Genomic DNA, 21,369 nt, shown 5'->3' on the forward strand with positions numbered 1-21,369 from the left:
CGGCCGCCTTCATTGCATCTCCCATAGCCCGCGCTACAATACGAACTGGTCGCCTACCCAGAACTATGCCGTTCTGACACAGAACGCAATGTCATGCTTGTTGATGCCCAATGTCACTTTTTGAAGTGCCACATAGCTATGCCTTGAGATGGAGAGAAGGTTTGTAGAAGATGGTAGGAGCTAAAATGCCCTCCTTTGCTTGCAGCAAGTCCACCAAGGTCAGGGGGTTCAAAAAATAGGCTTTGGAGGTGAAGAAGATGGATGAAAGATGGAGTTCTTTTGTGTACTTAGTGGAGCTGAGATTTGAGGAAGCTGAGGGGATCAAATGAGGCTTTGATACCATGTGAGAAAGCAGATTTGTAGCATTGGAATGTGTGCACAAGAGGGAGAAGAGAGCTCAAAGTACAAGAAGAATATCTTGTTTACTAAGTTGCTTACAAATACAACTTGGGTACACTCTCCCACACATGATAGTGACCCATAGGCTATTTATATAGCCTTTGCCAAGCTAGGGTTAGGGTTTCCCCTCCCCCTAAGGCTATTCACAACCATCTGCCCTCATACACCCTTGCTTACAGTGGGTTCCTATGCCTATCTTCTAACATTAGTGACTTGCAATTGGATTTCTCCCAATTTCATCCATACTTTGCTTCCTTCGCCTTTCTCCATATGTAGCTACGAGCCTTCTTTTTTCTCCACATGCAACTACAAGTCTTCTCCTTCTCCTCTCCTTCTTCCCTACTCTTTGATCTCACAAAAGACAATTTAAATGTCCCAAAAACTCAAGGAGCAAGCCCAACATGCAAAGACTAAGCTTTTCATTCAATTCACAAAAGCTATAAAGAGCTATAGGGCCACTCGAACCCCTTGCTTTTGCAAGCCCCCTTTTATGACCTTGCAAGGAAGCCACTTACCAATTTCACATGGTATTAAATAGAGAACTAGAAGTTAGATTTTTTAAATGGTTCTTAGTATCTGAGGTTCATTTCTAAGGTCTCTTAAATTCCATATTCTACACTAAATCAAAATTTTAACCAAATTTCATTTTAACTCTCCTACTCCATCCATCCTATCCTATTTCACACCTATTTTGAAGCCACTTCTATCTTTTTGGAGTATGCACTACCATTGCATTTTAGAGTAGTCCTTCTATTGTGATCCATGATAAAGAGAATCTATGCCATCGTAGGCAATTTTGTCAATGTCCCTGAAATGGAAACAAAATATTAGAGCTTTTGCAAGATGAACATCGTACTTGATAGAATACCTATCATTTCAAGCACTTCGCCTAATTAGGCAATGGCTACCTCTCACACAATCAATGCATCTCTCATACTCATTGATCTATCCATCCTTCTCTCAAATCCCATGAAAGTAAGAATGAACAAATCAACAAGGGTGTAGTGAGTTCACCATCATACCTTTTCCTTTACGCCTCAAAGTGAAAGCTCAAATGTGGCTCCATGATACATGAAGTTCTCTACTCCATAACTCCTTATCCAATCCATAGGTACTCAATCCATAAGAGGAAATATGAAGAGGAAGATAACCAACCCAACCTCTCCTCAAATCCACCTTTCACTTAAGAAGCACTCTCACTCTCACACTCTCCCCTCCTGTCCTCTCAAAATGAAGCACAAGAAGATAGAGTAGAAGTAAGAAGGAGAAGAATGCTCTCAAGTTTTCACACCACAAGAATGAGCTTATCCATTCACTTTCTGGCTTTTATACATAGAGTTTTGAGTCTAGGCTTTCACTCAACTTGGATACCCATCCCTCCTTTTTTATTTTTGTTAAGTCTTTATGATTAATGCATATATATTTAGATTATATTGACCACTATGAAAGTTAGTGCTCATACTCTTGTCTTGCTAGGTTTTTTCTTTTTGGCAAGAAATATTACAACTTACAAGGGTATTATGTGTGACTCTCAAAAAAAATTTATTATAAATAATAACGTGTCCATGGTAATAACTGGAAAATATTGGATACACATGGTTAAAATTATTAAGTTATAAAATATTTGCAATGCTTTGCATCCTTGCTAGATTTTCCATTTTGCCTTGCTAGCTTTATTCACCTTTGCCATTTGTCAATTGCTTGCTACTAATTGCATGTTTCGATTGCAGTTAATAGCTTTAGTATGAGATTGAGGTGGCAAGTCAATTGTTTTATGGAACTATAATTGCACTAAGCCTATATCTCTTATCTCTTGATCATTATAGAAAATGTCGCACAAGTGATCAATCATTTTGGATCGAGATGGATCAGAGCTCAACAATGTAAGTTCTCTACCATAGTTTGCTTCTATTATAATGAAAGTGTGTGCTTGTAAGATGTTGCATGAAATATGAACCAGATTTTCATATGAAGAGAATGTGTGGAGCCCCAAGAGGAACACCAAAGAAAAGGGGATTCTACTGCAAGAAAATCTATCTTGTAACATCATCAAGCTTTTATTTCATTCTTTTGATCATCAAAACAAAGAAAACAGCAATTCTTCACGCAACATCATACTAGATATCTCCCATAGATTTGATAGAAACAACCATAATATTCCACATCTTCATAGAATCCATCAATAGAACAAGGAACACAAAATAATACACCATTTTTTAATGGAAGTCAATCACATAGTATTCATCTTCAATGTCTTCATAGTTTTCTCTCTCAATCTCTCATATACAGTTACACCGTTTTGATAGTTTTTTCTATCTCTAGCTCTCTCTCTCTTTCTCTATCAATAGTACATCATCTCCTCACTACAATACTCTAGAATGGCTCCCAATGATCCTTCTTAGGTCGTGGATACACCTCTCAAGAGGTATGTCTGATGTGAAGAGGCACCAGAGCCACTACAGTGTCTCTTCATAGCTCACTACTGTCACTATCACTCCAATTCAATCTTCAGCATCTACTTATTCCATTTGTTTTAGCTCTTTTGAACTTAGATTTGTCCTTTCCAAAAGTTAAAAAACTTTCCCAAAGTCACATATACTTTCTACAAAACACTTACAGAAGATCTACAGAGCAGTACAGTACAGTACAGGAACAGAGCAGATACAGAACAGATACAAAGGCTCTACAAAAGGTTTATAGAGGGTTACAGAAGGCCATCAAAGAACAGTAGATCCTCATAATTCAAATGATTCCAAACTATCAAAAAATATTTAATAAACCTTCAAAAGATTTCAACCTTCATCAATCATCAATCCATGCTTCATATAGAAGAAAATCAGAACAAAACAGAAGCTATACAGAAGGTATACATAACCAATCAGAACCTCAACAGAACCTATCAGAACATCACAGAGCTTCATATCTCCAACTAAAAGTCATCATGAACTTTCAAAACATAATCAATATCATCCAAAACACTCTCAAGCACTTCCATTAACAACCATACATCACTGTAAATCTATCAAAAATCAATCATTCAGACCTCAAAAACAACAAAAATTAGTCAAAAATTCAGTCTTTTTCCACTCTCAACATATCCCACACTTAGAAAGGAAGCGTCCTCACGACCTAAGGAAAAGAAGAATATAAGTTCACTAAAGAGCTCACTTTTATCTTCTGTAGTATCTTCAATAATCTCTCCAAACCACGATTCCAACTTATTACCTGTATCTCTAAAAAAGAATACTACTAAAGGAAAACTTCATTATTCATTAACACATCTGATAATCAATAAAAATTCATAACAAATTTGTAAATGATATAAGAAGTTCTTCTTTAGCTTTCCATCATAGGCTTTCCATCCACCATCAATAGTTGAAAAGAGCTCTCGAACAAATTATTCAACCAGCACAAACTCATCACATACAAATTATTACAACACACACACAAACACTAACATCTGAATGACACCTCCAAAAAGAGATATATATCATTAAGAATCATCCCAAATACATTGCAAAGGCATCAATGAAGGTGATCCCTTTTGAAGGCTTGGTGGTTTCGAAAATGATCCATGGAGAAGGACTCATCCACAAATGTCTTGGGAGAATTTTGAAAGAACTGAATGTAGCACATCCTTTCTAACAAAAGAAGGTATCTGTTAGGTAGACATAGGGCATGAAAATATAGGACATCCAACTGTTGGGAATCAATGTTCACATTGACATTCATACAAAGCTTTGGAATGGCCTTTTGATTGTTATGGGAATGCCTATGGATATATGCTAGATACCAAGCAAAATGAGCTGTCAATCTCAGTGAAGGATCTAGAGATTGTGAATATTGGTGAGCAAAATGGAGGTAATTCTGGTATGCTTGACTAGCAGTTGTCCAGTCCCCTAGAATTAATGGCCAGTTAATCTGTGGTCCCGTGAGAGAATCAGTTGAGCTCCATCCTCTTCTTGTCGGAATCTATTGATCAAATCCTTTGTACCCACTGGGGTTGAGAAATAAAAGTGGCAGGAGATAGAAGTGGAATAAGTAAAAGAGGATGAAGAGATGGGTAGGCAAAATCATAAAAGGAGGAATAAGATAAAGAAGGAGTGGCTGAAAATTTAAGTGAATCAGTTAGGAAAGGTGTCAATTGATAAGCAGGAAAAGTAGAAGGTATATGAATAGATGGAGAAGGACATGGCGGAGAAGGGGAAAGAACTCAATCTTCGATAAAAGAATAATAGGTAAATATAGGAATTTGAGGAAAACCTTGAGGTTGGAAAAGGAGAGGTAAGATAGCTGCTAAGTTGGCTTGATAAAGGGAAAGATAAGTAACATAGCAATGGGTCATTTGTTGGTAGTACAATAGGCTAGGAATAGAGGGACCTAAAATAGATTGTCTCTGGTAGGCATCAAAGAAGGATGAATCAAAGGGATGGTTCTTGGAAAGATAAGCTAGGAGATCCACCCTCAGTTGGTTAGCACTCTGCACATAAGTAGAAGCTGTATTCTGACGTTGATTCAATACCACAGAATCAATCATTGAATGCCATGAATTGTCAGGACAAGTAGCCACTTTAGAAGAATAACACTGGAACATGTCATATATCCTCAACTCCAAGTAGTTGACATATAAAACAGCTTGCAAAACCACATCCCCCACATACCAAGCCAAATCTACTTCATTTGAAATCAACAGATCACCTCGTAGATACATGTAAGATAGCAACATGGTATCCGTCGTCACAGAATCTTCAAAAATCATACAAACCACTTCTGTCAGCAAATCAGGAGACCAAGCCCCACTCCAACCATCCTTTGGAAGAGGGAGATCCATCATTGAAAGCTTCATATAGAAGGCCAACTTCTACAACTGATAGTGAACAAAGAAAGAATGGTCTGAAGGAACATACTCCTAAAAGTGCTCAAATGTAGACCATAACAAATCCATTCGGGACTGCAATCTTTCCACTTTATCTTGAAATAATGGACACAATGTGGCCTGTCTCTGGAGAACTGCCAAGTCCTACTGAGAGATAGAAGGAATCATAGGAACATTGGGGCTCAGAGGAACGGACCGTGACTATGTCAGTTGGTCCTGCAACTACTTAATCTGGGAATCTTGTGATTCCAATGTATTATGAGCAGTCTGCAAAGCTGACAGTTTTGCATCTAAAAGAGTTTGAAACTCTTGAGCTTCTTTGGACATTCTCTCTTTCTCCTCCGAGACTCGAGTGACCTTTGACTGAGCTTCTGCTAACTGAATCTTCAAAGAAGATATTTCTTCTATCTGGGTCTCAATCATTTGGGTCTGCTACTCCATCTACTTAACCAGATCAACAAGAGTATCTTTAACAGAGGCTAACTCTAAGGTTGCCTTATGCAATTGGTCTTTGGACTGCATCAATTCTTCATAGAAAGAAGCATATAACTGTTGAACACAAGCTGTTACTAAGAGTTCAATAGAACTATGGATGTCATTACAAAGGAATGGAATGGCATATCCTGACACTATAGTGTTCAATGAAGGGACTGATATTTCCAAAGAACCCTCTCTATGTGCCCTGAATAAATTGTTGCATGTGAGGTAGGCAGGGAGGTCACTGCCAGAAGTAGTAGGAACTATGACTGAAGGAATGACTGAGGGAGATTTATGTGCCACACGCTTCAAGTGCTTCCGCTGAATGACCAATGGAGAAGGGGAATCAAGATCCTCTATGTCAATAGGTTCTGACTCTTTTGAAGGTGGAGGGGGAGGTACTTGATCAGATGGAGAAGGTGGTAGGACACCCTTCTTAAGGCCTGAGTATGTCAAGAAAGCATATAAGTATGAACCATAGGTGACATTTGTAACATTCCCTCTGGTCACTTTGACAAAATGTTGGTCCATCTTCGTAAGCAGGTAAGTACTCCAATCAATGGCCACCCCTTTTAACACCATCCTGGAAGATGTGAAGAGCTCTTTGGAAAAATAATGAGATGGTGTTTTGGCAGGCATAAACCTGTCTTGGAGGAACTGGCAGACTTACTTCCAAAGAGGATCAGTGATCATGGAAAAAGACACTCCGGAAGTGTTAATCACCTTTTTAACATCCAGAATCTCTTTGGTCTGCTTCTGTAACAGCTTAAGAATCTCATCATTGGAGAATAATTTTCTAGCTGTAACAAAGGTTCTCCTTTGTAGGGAAGAGATAAAGCCTTCCCTAAACCTCGGGGTGTCAATACCATGGAAGCACCACGAACCAGGCCCGATTTCTTACTGTATGATGCAAGAAACTCATCATACAGGGATGGATCGTTTGGAATCAATGGGACTGAAGCAACCACGAAAGTTGCAAGTCCTGCTTTCGCTATAGGCTCAAAAGCCAGTAGGAAAGAATAATCCCTACTGATCAACGGGACATACTGGATAGGAGGAGGAGCGTGAGGCGCCATTCAAATGGAAAACACACACACCACAAACACAGACAATCACAAAGAATGCCTACAAAACAACCAAAATAGCTATCAAAAAGAAATCGATCAAAAGAAGTATACACACAGATGTAACTAACCAATTGACCACCCCAAACAACCCACATCCTAGAAAAAATTCGGCATGACCTCTACATATATGCAACTGAAAACTTCATGCGATGCAACAAACAAGCACCCAAGACCCTGTATCAGGAAAAAAAAAGAAAAAAAACTACAAACCGCACCCATAATCGTATCACACAAGCAAACCATTATACCTTAAAAACCTAATCAGGACCTAACCACAATTTCAGCTAAGAGGACTTTACGTGCCCATCCCACGAAGCGTGTTTATTAAAAAGGGGAAAAAAAGTGCAGTGAGGAAAAATGATTTTAATGAAGGGTTCATTTTAAGAAATTATTAACAATGGGTAAACTTTTATTAGGTTATAAATCCTAATAAGAAAACAACGGTTCATTCTTAAAATTTAATTACAATTTATTAGGATGAAGTGATGCTTTAACGAAGCCCGGACTGCGATATCCAGACTGGGGTCTCTAAATGCAAATTCATTAATTAAAAATTAATAGTGATGTGGAGCGCTTTTTTGCCAGCGCATGCTTTTTGTGACGGCTGGTTCATTTTTATTAAAAATTAAAGTGCCTCTGAAGCGCACTTAGCGCGTGCAAAGTGAACGACTGATTGATTTTAAATTATTAGAAAACTGTGCGTTTAACGCGAGCGAGCGTGAAAAAGTGGGTGAATAAATTTTATTTTAACAATTAACTGTGGTTAAGGGATAACCAAAATGAATAAAGCACAAAAAATAAATACCTAGTAGAGGTGTGTATGCAAGAGACTGAAGGCGCACTGAGTAGTCCCAAATGCAAGGAATCCAGTCAAAAAACCAAAAACCACTGACTTGAAAAAATAAAGCACCTTAGTGTTTTTGTTTGTTTTTTCTAAATTTTATTTTAGGTGTGTTTGTATTTTGGATAGTGTTTAGTTTTGTTTGTTTGTTTTGTTATTCTTTTTCTTTTTCTATTTTTATCTTAATGATTAAAACAAGATATAGGACACATGAATATGTTGTGAAGTGAAAGGGTGGGATTTTAGCAATCCAACAAGTGTCAACAATGTGTTTGAATTTATCCATGATTTTTTCAACTGATTTTTGGAATTTAAAATGAATTTTCATGAGGTGAAGTATTAAAACTTAGGGTTTTGGCTTCAAATAATACTTTGGCCATTTATGGAAGCATTTTCAATTGAAAAACTATTGGCAAAAGGGGAAAGGGGGTTTGTGAAATTTTCTAAAAAAATTTTGTAAATATTTCTAAATTTTTACTAATTTTTAATGAGTTTTGCTCATTTTACATGTATTTTTGAAAGAATTTTGAATTTTTGAATTTTTGCAATTTATTTTCGTGAATTCCCACTTTAGAAAATATTGCAAATGATTTCAACAATGTTGAACTTTTTTAGAAACTTTTTTGTGATTTATTTGGATTTTAAATGAATTTTAATGAATTTTGAAGGTTTTTTGGTGTTTTATGTGTATTTCTATGTGTTTTTCGGGTTTGAAAATTAAAAGGCGGTGCCTGAGTTGCGTGTGAACAGCGGAGGATGACTGCATATGAATGGTTGACTGCAACACACCACCGCACGGACAAGTTGAAGGCGCGTCCTCGCGCGTGAACGCCCACTAGCAGCTCACCCGTACACTCACACACACCAAAAGATCCGCACGGCATGGGAACAGGGGAGGGAGAGGGGAGGTGTGCTGCGAGGGAAGAGGGTGGTGGGTGGGAAGGGGGGCTAGGGGAAGGGTAACCGGGGGTGGGTTAGGGTTTAGGGAAACTACAGTTAGGTAGGAGGTAGGGTGGGGGGCCCAAAGAGGGGTGGGCCAAATCTGGAAGGGGGTTTAAAATAGTGGGGGGGTGAAAAATGGTGGGGGGGTTAATTGCAGGGGGGGAAGGGAATGGGTGGGCAGGAGGGGAGGAGGCCCACAGGAGGGGGACATAGGAGGAGGTGGCGAAGGAGAGTGGAGGAGGGGGGGAAGGAGGAGGTGGTGCCCAGCGAGGAGAGTGGAGGAGGGGGGGAAGGAGGAGGTGGCAGAGGAGAGTGGAGGGAGGGGGAAGGAGAGGTGGCAGAGGAGAGTGGGGGAAGGAGGAGGTTGCAGGGGAGAGTGGAGGAGGGGGGAAGGAGGAGGTGGCGCCCAACAAGGAGAGTGGAGAAGGGGGGGAAGGAGGAGGTGGCGGAGGAGAGTGGAGGAGGGGGGGAAGGAGGAGGTGGCGCCCAGTGAGGAGAGTAGGGAAGGGGGGGAAGGAGAAGGTGGCGAAGAAGAGTAGAGGAGGGGGGGAAGGAGGAGGTGGCGGAGGATAGTGGAGGAGGGGGGGAAGGAGGAGGTGGCGCCCAGCGAGGAGGAGAGGGAGGGTGCGGTGGGAGAGGCGCCGTAGGAGAGAGGGAGTAGGAGGGGCAGCGAGGCGGAGAGAGTAGGAGGGGCCGTGAGGAGAAGGAGGGGGAAGGAGGACGCTGGGGTGGGTGAAGATGGAAGAAGGTGGAGGAGATCGAGGAGGCAAGAGGTGTGGGGGATGGGGGAGTCCGCATGGAGGAGGCGAGGAAGATGGAGACCACGGCGTGCGACGAGAACAGGTACGACAGTTTTTTTCGTTTTGTTTGTTTTTTAAATTTTTTTTATTTCATTTTTGTTTTTCTATTTCTTTGGGTTTTTTTTATTCTTCTTCTTTTGTAATTTCATTTTTGTTGTTCTATTTCTGTGGGTTTTTCTTGTTCGTTTTTTTTTTTAATGGTTTTGAAATTATGTATTATTAGTATTTTTGTTTTGTTTTTTTATTTTTTTGTGGGTGTGGTTTTTTTATTTTATTTTATTTTAAATTGGATTGTTTTAGGTGTGTTGGTTGTGTTTTTTTTTGTTTTTTTCTTAATTTGTGTTGGAATTTTTTTTAAATATTGTGAGTTGTTATGATTTTTTTTTAATTGTTTCTTTTGTTTTTGTTTTTGTGGGTATTTGTGGTTGTTATGGTTATGATGATTAGAAAAAGGAGCCCACCCCCGTCCCGTGTACATGCGCAAAGTAGGGGTAAAAAACTTTGTAGCAGCGGGATCAGACGGGGCAGGGACAGCCATGCGCGAGGCACCGACGCCACGTGGGAATCCCGAGGCACGTAAAACCAAAAATAGGTGCGTTCACGCGCGATACGAGAAACACGACCACATGGCAAAAATAAAGAAAATTTAATAAAACCCAAATCGCACATCGGATCGAAAAACCGTAAAAAGAAAAAATATGCAAAGAGACAAGGGGAAGATGATAGAAAAATACGACACGGGTTCTAGGGAAAAATCAAGATGTTCACATGGGAAAAACACAAGAAACAAACCCGAAAACACATACGTGTGTTAATCTCGAAAAATCTGTGCATCAGAATGAAGTGTGGAAAGAAGGAAAAATGTGCAGAATAATGAGATAGGACACATTCACATGGGAAAAACCCCAAAACCAGACCCGAAAATGGACTCAAAAATTAATACGGGAAGAACCATGCACCAGAATAAGGGACAGTAAACAGGAAAAATGTCTAGAAGAAAGGGATTCACAGGGCTGGTGTATCAAAACTCAGTTTGGGGGAAACTGGGAGGGGTTCATATGGAAAAAACACAAAAAACACACCCAAAAACACTCAAAAAAATTAATAACTAAAAATCCAGCAATCAGAAGAGGGCGAAGAAAAAAGAAAAAAGTGGGGAAAAGACGGGCGGGACATGGCTGTCAAATTAAATTGAAATTCCGGTGCAAATAGGGCATGTTCACATGGAAAAATGTGAAAAATAGGCACGAAAAAGGCCCGAAAACTCGCAAAAATTAATAACGGATAAACCGTGCATCGAAATGATAGGGAGTAAAAAGGAAAAATATCAAGAGGAATGGGTAGGACTGGGCTGACACATCAAGTCAGGGTTCCAAAGCAATAAAGATGCGTACATATGGAAAACCGTCCAATTTACGGGAATTGCTTCAAAAATTAATAACTCAAGAACCGTCTATTGGAACAAGGGTTGGTAAAAAGGAAAAATGGGTAGTTTGAAGGGATAAACAGGGTTGTAAGGTTGGATGTGAGTCTCAGTGAATGTAGGGTGCGTGTGCATGGAAAAATCACAAAACAAAGAATAAAGATAAACAGTCAAGGAACACCTCCGAAGACAAGGTGAAATAGAACAGAAGAGTGGGGAAGGGACCCCATCAAGGTAAAATGAAGTCATGGTGTAGATGCATGATCATAGCAGGGTATATGCATGGGGGTATGCAACATAGACGCGCAGGGACGCGTCCCCACACTTTAAAACCTTAGCAGGAAGGGTAAACCGAACATCAAGGACCTTCCCCACACTTAAGACATGACCGTCACTGAGAAACGGAAGGTGTACGGTTAGAAAAACTTGGCCCATATTGTCGAGGAGTAATGTCGACTATCGAGGTTGCGTCTTGTATCGTTGTCGGCTGCAGGAGGTACCAAGGTGTCTTCACAGCACACGTCCTTCGTGGTAGGGACCACGCGGTAGCACCTAGGGAGGTAGCTGGTGGAAGGAATCACTGGAAATTCGTCGATGAAGAGGGATATTGCACTCACTCACGATCACTCAAATGGAATGAAAGAGCAGTCACTCGCCCCATTACTAACATCACTTAAGGAAATAATGATGGAACCCGAAGCTCACACCCGATTTAGGAATCGACAAGGGAATGTGCAGAAAGAGTATGCCAGGGTGCACAATTAATGGTACATCAATGCGTCCAACCCGTCTCGTATAGGTGCAAGCAGGAAGGCCAGGGAGCCTTGCAGTGTAGTGTACAGAACAGAGTGACGTGTCCTGTGCTGATGGCAGAGACCCATCCCATGGGTGCAGAGGAAAATGGGAACATACCTGACTCCAATTGTCATAACGTCCCTTAATCCTCACCTCTCGATAATTGATTGAAAAAACACCAATCACACTCAGCCCACCCTCTGTCTCACGCTCTGTTGAAAGATACAGAGGGCATCCCATTCTTGAAACCCATTGATGTAATCCTCACCGTCACTTGTGCAAAGGTTGTATGCCTTGTGCACAATTGATGGTGCAACTGTACATCCCACCCTGTGCCAGAATACAGTGTAAGAAGGAAAGCGAGAGAGCCTTTTGGTGCACTGCACAGGAACAAATAGTGCATTGTGCATTGAGAGGCCCATCCCGTGCATGCAACACTCCGTTCACACATCTCACCTCTCATTTGATTTAAAGGGAAATACTAGTCACTCACCCCACCCTCTGTCTCACACTCTAATAGATATAGAGGGTAGCCCATACTCACGTCCCCATCCTGTTAGGATGAAAGCTCACATCACTTAGGGGTTGGTGATGAAGATCATATCGGTTGTTGTTGTCATCAGGGTATTGAAGCTTAGGCGTACCCGGGGAGATAGCCAACAAGTCTCATACTTTAATGATTTATAAGAAAGGTCGTCTGTTAAAAAGGACAAATGGACTGATATTGCAGAGACATCGCACCAAGGGAGGTGGCTTCAAATTACTTCCAGAAAGGTTCTGCTGGTGAATCAGCTATCCTGAACTGCGAGGTGTTACCACCTTTTCCACAGTTAGCTTCTCGCCCAAGGGTGTTTCCACCTTTTCGTGGAACGAGGCCTATTATGACAGGGAATTTCTTTCTTCTCTCCCATAACTATTTTGTTTGTTTTGTTTTGTTTTTTTCTTTTCTTTTCTTTTATTTCTTTTTCTTTTTCGTGAAGAAAGAGAATGGTAGAAATACCATATGTCAAGACCATCCTCGCCACCGTTGTTGAATCAGACGAGAAAAGAACAAAGTCAGGTTTAGATGTATCTGCGAGGGGTTAGAGAACGAGACCACCTCATGAGGAGAATCATAAGGGCTATCAGAAGTACGAAGAGAAGGACAGTGCGACGCCCAAAAGGGAGAGGGTAAGTCGACTGTGATTGTCAAGTTCTCCAAGGAGGAGAGTACTTCTTCAGACGATAGCCATTGATCAGGAAAGGATCATCAGAGGCACCAATGGTCTACACCTGAACAGAGCCGTTAGGATTGACAGCAAGTACCTTGTACGGGCCCATCCACCGTTGTTGAAGCTTGCCATGAAACTTGCCAAACCTCAAATCATAGGCCAGGACAAGATCACCTTCTTTGAACTCCTTGTGCTTGATGAAACTATCATGATAGGCCTTGCGTCGCACTTGAGTGGTTTCCATGCAATGTAGGGCCATCCGTTGTATCTCATCCAAGCATTCTAAGTGCAAGAGGTGGTGTTGCAATGATTCATCATCTCCCAAGCGTTCTTTAACTGCCACTCACAAAGAGGGCAATTCCAGCTCAACAAGAAAGATGGCTTCTATACCATACACTAACTAGAAAGGGATCTGTCTTGTAGTTGCCTTACAGGAGGTTCTGTATGCCCGGAGGGCCTCCGTCATCCCAGTCACGACGATGTGCAGCAATCATTCTTGTCATCAAGATCGAGCAAAGGATGCGATTGGTGACTTCAACTTGGCCGTTGGCTCTGGGGTAATAGGGAGTGGACTTGCGATGGCGGATCTTATACAGTCCCATCAGCTCCTCCATGATTTTGTTAAGGAAATGAGTACCTCTGTCACTTACCAACTTGAGGGGACTGCCAAAAAGGGTGATAATATTCTCGTACATAAACAAGGCTACGTTGTTACCATCGTCCCACTTCAGGGATTTAGCTTCACACCACTTTGTGACATAATCCGTACATACTAAGATGTATTTGTTCTGCATCCGTCTGGTAGGTGGATCAATGGGACCCACAAAATCAATCCCCCACTTCTCGAACGACTTTAGGGGAAGAATAAGTTGCAATGGCATGGCACTTGTTTTGGTGGGCTTCCCCATTCGATGACAAACATCACATCTCTTACAGTAGTCATATGCATCCTTGTGGAGGGTCGGCCACTAGTATCCTGCTAATAAAGTCTTACTGGCTGTTGCTTCTCCTATGAAGTGTCCACCACATGGTTCGTCATGGCATGCTTTCAATACTATGCTGATTTCATCCCCTGCAACACATTTTCGCAGCACTTCATCTTTGCCTCTCTTGTACGATGCACCGCCTAGCAAAGTGTAGGGGGACTGATTCTAACAGAAGCTTCTTCTTCTCACGGCTTGAGATGCCAGGAGGATACTGTTGAGTTGCCAGGAGGTTGGCTATGTCTGCATACCAAGGAGTAACTATTTCAACTAGAAACAAAGAAGCATCAGGAAGGTCAGGATCATCCTGCTCCTCTTCTTCTATTTGAGGGATCCGTGATAGATAATCGGCTAGGACATGGGAACGGCCAGGCTTACTAACTACTTCAAAGTCGAACTCTTGAAATAGGAGCAACCATCTCATCAGTCGTCCTTTAACATCTGCTTTGTTCATAAGGAAGGACAGGCCTTCATGATCCATGTAGAACTTAAAATACATTGACATTAGATAGTGTTGAAACTTCTCCAGTGCAAACACCATTACTAAGCATTCAAGCTCTATCTGTGTAGTTTCATTCCCTATCAGTGACCTTCCGGCTTGCATAATAAATGGGTTGATCTAATTTAGAGGGCCCTTTTGACATAGGACAGCGCCTAGCCCTTCAACTGATGCATCTATGTGCACATGAAACTCCTTCATCCAATCAGGAGGTTGTAAAATAGATGCTTGGATAAGGCACAGTTTCAGGGTATTAAAGGCTTTTTCACAGTCATCAGTCCAAAGAAAATCCACATCTTTCCTTAGGAGCTTGTGTAGAGGGGCTGCCTTGGTTGCAAAATGTGCAATAAATCTTCTGTAGTAGCCCACATGGCCAAGAAATCCTCTCAATTTCTTGAGGTTTGTTGGTGCTGTTAAGGCGGCAATCTTTTCAATCTTCACTGAGTCCGTTGCAATCCCTTGTGCAGAGAAAATATGGCCCAGAAGAACTCGTGTGGAGACGCCAAAGACACATTTGTCGGGGTTGAGAGAAATCCCATACTCTTGGCATCTGTCAAAACATTGCTCTAGGTGTCCCCAGTGCTCATGGATTAAGCTATAGACACAAAAGTCATCAAGATACACCTCAATGAAATCATGCAAATGATTTTGGAAGGCATCCATCATTACTCATTGGAAGGTGGCAGGAGCATTACAGAGCCCAAATGGCATCACTCTATAGGCATAGGTCCCCCATTCTGTGGTGAAGGTTGTTTTGGATTGATCCTCTTCTACGATTTGGACTTGGTTATATCCGTTGAATCCATCCAAGAGGGAATACACGTCATGGCCTACCACTGTGTCCAACAGTTGGTATGTAAAAGGAATAGGGAAATGATCCTTCTTCGTTTTCGAATTGAGCTTTCGAAAGTCCACACATATTCGAATTTTCCCATTCTTCTTGGGTACTACCACAAAGGGAAAAACCCATTCACTATTAGCCATGGGATAAATGAACTCGGCTTCAAGAAGTTTCAATAATTCAGCCTTCACCACAGCAGAGTAATTAGGATTCATATGCCTTTGTCTTTGCCTTACAGGTTTGGCATCGGTCTCTAGGTCAATGTGATGTTGGCATACTGTGGGATCAATTTCCTTTAGATCTTTATATGACCAAGCAAACACGTCTAAGTTCTCTTTGAGTAGATCTCGCAGGACCACTAGCTCTTCTTTTGGAAGATTAAGACCCACTTTCAGGTGACATTCAGTACCGTCAGTATCCAAGAATGTTACTTGTCTTTCACCTTCCACTTTGCGGACGAATGTCCCATGGACTGCTTTTGAATAGAGGTCCGACTCTTTCAAGAGAGTAGTGTCATCATCTGATGTTCCACTAGAACCAATGTCCTCCTTCTGAACAGATGACTCATTTGTCTGTTGAGGTTGCTGAAAGGGTATCAGAGCTTTGTTTGCTTCTGTGTGAGGAATGATTTCTTCTGGACTTAGGGATTTATCTCCCGAGGATGCGTCCAGGAATGTCACATAGCACGGACCTTCTAGAATCCATGGCTTTAATGGCTCTAGCTTCTGTTGTTGACAAGGGGCATCATCATCATCTTTTCTTTGGACTGAATGGTCAGGGCGACAGGAACCACTAGTGAACTTAATTTTTATGCTTTTAATCCATTGCTTATACAGATTCTGCATACTTTGTGGTCCATTGGTCAACCCAAATGGAACCATGGTCATTCCATCCAGCACCCTGAGATCTTTGGCCTCTGAGGTCTCTGTAGGGACATCAACAAGATCATCCGCTATCAGAGGATCTTCTTTATCTACACTTTCATAACCTGCTTTGTTTTCTTCCTCATCATTTTCATCCTCTTCCTCTAGAGGCTTTGTCTCTGCTTCTGTAGAGGCTCTGTAGGAGAAGAACAGATCTTCTGCCCCTCTGCATCTGCTTCTGCTTTTGCTTCTGCTTCTATCTCTGTTACTGCCTCTGTCTCCGGCTCTGTGACTGTCTCTGTTACTACTTCTATGACTGTCTCTGGCTCTGTCTCTACTCTGTATCTGCTTTGTCTCTGTTCTGTTACTATTCTGTATCTATTCTGTCTCTGCAACTGTCATGTAGCAGGGAGAACTATACATCCATGCTTCTATCTCGCCGTCAGAGGTAATTTCAGAAGTTAATTCTAGTTGAGCCAGGAGATATTCTCCCATGGACAAAGACTTTTCTTCCCTTGGTAGTTGGCTTACAGTGCCCACTGTTAGGAACTGTGCCTCTGTTTTCATGGGAAAGATCTGTTTAACAGCCTCTTCATCTCCTGATGTACCATCTGTTACCTCGTTGCAGGAGTCAGTTATGACTTCAATGGATGTGGATCCATTGCCTTTTTGCAATACATACAACTTCAACACCATTTTGTTGGGTCCTCTACCTAGGGTTAGGGTTCCTTTGAACCAGTCCATCCTAGCTCTCGCTTCAAAAAGCCAAGGTCTTCCCAACAGTAGAGGGTATGAGGTCCCATAAGAATTTGGTTTGACCACCAAATATATTAGCCAATAAGCTCTTACTGCAAAGGTTGTTTTTACATATGGGAGGATGCCCAACGGTTTGATTCTGCTTTGGTCTACCAATCTGATAAGCCACTGTGTAGGTTGAATTCCTTGCAACCCTAAGTCCTTCATTGTCACATCCGTCATTATGTTTACTGATGAGCCTCCATCAATCAATGTATCTGAAATAAAGCATCCTTCTATCCATACACTAATCTCTGGGGTTCCAAGATCTAGGAAGGCATTAGCCACATCTACTTCCTTTACAAGCTCCGGGGCCTTATTGGTCTTGATCGCTGTTGAAGGAGCGATCCTTAATCCACGTCTTCTTGTCAAGATGCTTTTGAATTTCTTTCGGCAGTTGGGAGACAACATCAGTAACTATCGGAATGTTTGGTTTGGTTTAAAAGTGTCTAGGTCTTTTACCAAGTCATAATCTTTGATAGGATTCATAGCTTCTCCAACCTGTGGGGAATCGGGCTACACCCATTTTCATCTTTCCTTTTTCTTCTAATAATTGCAGTATCGGCACTTCCTCTGTTTCTGGAGGTGCTTCTGTATCATCTATCTCCTGGACCTCTAGTCTTGTTTATGGGACTGTCTCTGTGACTCTCTGTGGCACTGCAATGCTCTGTATAGCACTGTTCTGTCCTGTACTGCTCTGTCCCTCTATTGACAAGTTCAACTTCACAGTCTTGGCAGGAGAATTATTTTCATTCTGAACAACTAGTTCCTTCTTCTTGGCGCGCATGATAGCAGCAACTTCGAACTCTACCAAATTGGAGGCATGCTCTTGTACCTTCTATTGGCTATTAGTAGCATTGGTCTTTACAGGGGGATGACTTGGATAGTCCTTTGTAGTGTGGCCTTCACCTTTGCATCGGTTGCATAAAGACTTGTAATCCACAGATCATCTAGGGTTTGTACAATTCAGGGAGATATGAGCCTTTTCTCCACACTTGTAACATTCCACCTCTGATCTCTGACCACCGCCAGACTGTCATCCTCTGTAACTTTGAGAGGGAAATCTCCTTGGACCAAAATTAGGACCAAATTCCCTAGGCTTTGGTCCAATATCCTAGGTCGTCATTTTGGACTCTAGCAAGTTGAATCTTGCATTTTCATCCTTCTATCTTCGTTTGTGCATCTCTTTTAGAGAGCAAATATCCTCTGTATGGTTCTTTCGCAAATAGTAGGAATAGAAGGCTCCAGGAATGGTTGGTTTTCGAGTACATTCAGTGGCTAAATGTCCCGCTTGATGACACTTTCCACACCATGTATTAGAGCGCATCACATCTCTTTCGGCTCCCGACAGTAGTGGATATATTGGTGGTATTCACCTTCAACGTCTATAGCTGCCCTGTGATCACATCCATAAGCTCTTTCTTGATACTTGCAACTGAGTTGGATAAGTAGTCCTTCAGATTTTCACCTCCTGAAGTGCTTGTAGTAGGGTTTTGGAAAGCTTCTGTAATTACTGCATACACTGGTTGGGTCGATCCAGAGGGTCCTCTATTCTAGTTCTGATTCAGAGCTCCTGTTGAGACTTGGGGTTGTTGATTCCAGTTGGTAGGATTCCATTGTTGTTGAGTCGCCATTGAAGGAACTGCTTGAGGCCACTGTTGTTGTGGTTGAACCATCATTTGAGGCACTGTCGTCTGTGGTGACCACAGTGGATTAGGTGTATTATATTGTGGCACTGTTTGCATCTGGGGATAGGGGTAGGGAACTCTCCCTAGGGCTGCATTTGGTGGGTATACCATTATTGGCATGGGAGGAGGTAAGACTCCTCTTCCTGGAGTCATTGACAGCCTTGCTTCAACTTCATCATATAATCTTGCACCTTCCACTCAGCTTGCAGATTGACTGGTCTTCTCAATTCCACGAACTTGCGAACTTATGATTGTAGGCCTCTAAGAAACACTCCTTTCTAAATTCCTTCGTCCAAATGATGGTTAGTCCATCTCTTCAGGATGGATTCCATTCGCGAGACATAAGCTTCTACTCTTTCTCTAGAGGATTGACTTAGATCCTCTTTCTCCAGAGGATCTACTCTTTCTCCAGAGGATTGACCTTCACACCTAAATTTAGTGAGAAATGCCAACTTTAGGTCGTCCCATGTGCCAAAAGGTCATGTTGCTTGTCTCTCATACCACTGAAATGCCACGCCCTTGAAAGTGGTGGGGAATATTGCTAACCAATGCTCAAGGGTTCTGGCATTGTTAGCCACACATGCTACCATAAATTCTGCTACATGAAGGTTAGGGTCTTCATTGTACTCTCCCTCAAAAACTGGCAATGGGACTACATTTACTAGCATGTCATCAATATTTCCAGACTAGGAAGGGAACCTTGAGTCACCATGGGGACTTCTGTAAAGAGTGCTTTTAGGGCATCAAAGGAAGCTTCTGCTGCGAGCTCGTTCTCAGCTTTGATTTTTGCCTTCTCTCTTCTCACATACCTCTGGACTCATTCTAATGCTTGCCTCTTGATTGTGTCATTCATCAGGGGGTTAGCTCCAACCAGTTGGTCTGTACTCAACAGGATAGTATCAGAGAGGGCTTCAGCCTCTGGGGGATTCTCTAGCCAACATCTCCTCTACTTCCTTCTTTTCAATATCTCTGAATTTGGCTTTCAAACCACTACAGAGGGGGAGATATTCAGTTCTGAAAGTATCAAAACTCATTCTTCTTAGAATTGTTGTTGTGTCATTATAATAATGCCAGCTTCTGAGGGTTTCAACAGTGTATGTTGTGAAAAACACTCTGTCTACCAACTTCTAGTGGGTTGCTAATTGGACAAGTAGAAGATTTTTAGTGCACCAAGCATCCCACGTATCTTACTGTTGAGCATCCATGAACAAATTCCAACTCTTTTCCTTCTTGTTTTCATGAACCTCCACAGACTACGACTCCTAAAGCTTCTTCACAATCTCCCACTTGATGATGTTTGGAAACTTTTCAATAAATACCAAATCTTCCATGGATGGTCATTCTCTCTGCTTCTGCTCTTCAGTTTGTTCCCAAACAATTTGCCACCAAGATGAAAGTTTCTATTGCTTCAATAGGAAGAGGGAACAGTCCACTGCATAGAGCTTGCATCATGATGGTAATATGTTTCCGCCATTGTGGGATGAACTTCTTTTGGAAATTGGCTTTGATAATAAGAATCTCCAACTCTTCAATGGAAGATGGAACTTTGCAAACATCCATTGAATTATCCTCTTCTTGGCAATGCCATTTCCTTCATTTTCAGCTTCTTCTGATGCTTGTTGGTGGCAAGTTTCCCTGGCTGCGCACCAAAAACATGGAGCCCCAAGAGGAACACCAAGGAAAAGGGGATTCTACTGCAAGAAAATCTATCTTGTAACATCAACAAGCTTTTGTTTCATTCTTTTGATCATCAAAACAAAGAAAACAGCAATTCTTCACGCAGCATCATAGTAGATATCTCCCACGAATTTGATAGAATCAACCATAATCTTCCACATCTTCATAGAATCCGTCAATAGAACAAGGAACACAAAAGAATATACCATTTTTGAATGGAAATCAATCACATAGTATTCATCTTCAATGTCTTCATAGTTTTCTCTCTCAATCTCTCATATACAGTTACACTGTTTTGATAGATCTCTCTCTCTCTCTCTCTCTCTCTCTCTCTCTCTCTCTCTCTCTCTCTCTCTCTCTCTCTCTCTCTCTCTCTCTCTCTCTCTCTCTCTCTCTCTCTCTCTCTCTCTCTCTCTCTCTCTCTCTCTCTCTCTCTCTCTCTCTCTCTCTCTCTCTCGTACATCATCTCCTCACTACAATACTCTATAATGGCTCCCAATGATCCTTCTTAGGTCGTGGATACACCTCCCAAGAGGTATGTCTGATGCGAAGAGGCACCAGAGCCACTACAGTGTCTCTTCATAGCTCACTACTATCACTGTCACTCCAGTTTTCTCTTCAGTCTTCAGCAGCTGCTTCTTCCATTTGTTTTAGCTCTTTTGAACTTAGATTCATCCTTTCCAAAAGTTAGAAAACTTTCCCAAAGTCACACATACTTTCTACAGAACACTTACAGAATATCTACAGAACAGTATAGTGCAGGACCAGAGCAGATACAGAACAGATACAGAGGCTCTACAGAAGGTTTACAGAGGGTTACAGTAGGCCATCAGAGAATAGTAGATCCTCATAATTCATACTAAAACCATTCCAAACTATCAAAAACTATTTAATAAACCTTCAAAAGATTTCAACCTTCATCAATCATCAATCTATGCTTCATACAGAAGAAAATCAGAACAAAATAGAAGCTATACAGAAGGTATACAGAATCAATCAGAACCTCAAAAGAACCTATTAGAACATCACATAGCTTCATATCTCCACTAAAAATCATCATGAACTTCCAAAACATAATCAATATCATACAAAACACTCTCAAACATTTCCATTAACAACCATACATCACTCT

The sequence above is a fragment of the Lygodium microphyllum genome, chromosome 1, assembly GCF_053477565.2.
Source record: "Lygodium microphyllum isolate KBCC chromosome 1, Lygodium_microphyllum_v1.1.10, whole genome shotgun sequence".
NCBI classification, from domain to species: Eukaryota; Viridiplantae; Streptophyta; class Polypodiopsida; order Schizaeales; family Lygodiaceae; genus Lygodium; species Lygodium microphyllum.